Genomic DNA, 1,552 nt, shown 5'->3' with positions numbered 1-1,552 from the left:
GGGGGGTGTTACCTCCTCCTACTCTCAGGAGAGACCAGTCATGCATGGTAAAGTAGAGGGGAAGAAGAAAAGAGGAAAGTCCTTGATACGTTGTATTGACACAGAGGCTACAACAATGGGCTCAGACATAAGAACAATTGCCAGTGAGTGGATTTTGACTCAACACAACCCTATGAACAGGGTAGAATTCCCCCTGTTCGTTTCTGAGACTAACTCTTTACAGGAGCAGACAACCACATCTTTCTCTCATGGAGAAAGGAATGGACTCCAGCTGCTGCCCTAGCAGTTAGTAGCCCCTCACATAGCCATGTGCACCACCAGGACCCCTTGGTCATCCTGAAATGTAGGAGGCAACATTTTTGCAGCATTTTAAAGAAAGCAATGCGGTTATGAGCCGTTATTGCCTGGCATTACAGCCACTTGGGAATTGGCCACACCATCTACTATATTTTATAACAGTGATATTAAAAATATGTAATGACCTTTACAGAAACTATAACCAAATTAGAAAACTGCTATACATGGAGTACACCATTAAACAGGACAAACAGGGTAACTTTGATAATTTTATGTGTGGTTGTCCTTTATATATGTATATATACATATATAGATCTATCTATCTATATGTATATGTGTGTGTGTGTGTGTGTATAGTGTTTTTAGAACCTGAGTTTTTTCTAAATACTTTCATCTTGAAGCTTGTACTTGAGTAATATCTTTTTACTTGTAAAACTACTTCAGCTACCGATTTCTCTGGGAATCCTTACCTATTCTTCTAAAACCCAAATGAGGCCAAACCCACTGACATTGAGTTGATTAACTCTGACTCATAGTGACCCCGTGAATTTACAAGACTAAATCTCTGTGGGAGCACATAGCCTTATCTTTTGCTGGTGGACCAATTAGTGTATTTGAACCCTTGCCATTCATTAGCAGTCTACCGTCTAACCCACAGCACTGCCAGCGCTCCTTAAACTACAACAATGTTGTAGAACTATCTCATGTACGTTATTCAGTCAGTATCTGGTTTGGTCAGGAAACAGAAGCTGGCCCCTGTGTTTTGAATAGAAAGATTTTATTCCATTTTATTTTAAAAATGCTTTTATTGGGGGGTCTTACATCTTTTATCACAATCCATACACTCCTCCAGTGTGTTAAGCACATTTGCACATATGCCACCATCATTTTCAAAGCATTCTTTTCCCACTTGAGCCCTTGATATCTACTCCCCATTTCTTCCCCCTCACCCCCAAGCCTACCCTCCCTCATGAACCCTTGATAAGTTATAGATTATTTTTTCCATATCTTACATCGTCCTCCATCGTCTCTCACCCACTTTTCCATTATTCATCCCCCTGGGAGGGGGTTCTAGTTTGATCCTTGTGATGGGTTCCCCCTTTCATCCCCCCACCCTCCCTTAATCCTCCTGGTATCTCTACTCTCCTTGTTGGCCCTGAGGGGTTTATATACCCTGGATTCCCTGTGTTTCGGGCTCTTATCTGTAGCAGTGTGCATGTTCTGGTCTAATCCGATTTGTAAGGTAGAATTGAGG

Source organism: Echinops telfairi, unplaced genomic scaffold (genome assembly GCF_000313985.2).
Source record: "Echinops telfairi isolate 266 unplaced genomic scaffold, ASM31398v2 ScPeMD7_23;HRSCAF=83, whole genome shotgun sequence".
Classification (NCBI taxonomy): Eukaryota; Metazoa; Chordata; class Mammalia; order Afrosoricida; family Tenrecidae; genus Echinops; species Echinops telfairi.
Note: the sequence above shows the minus strand (reverse complement) of the source record.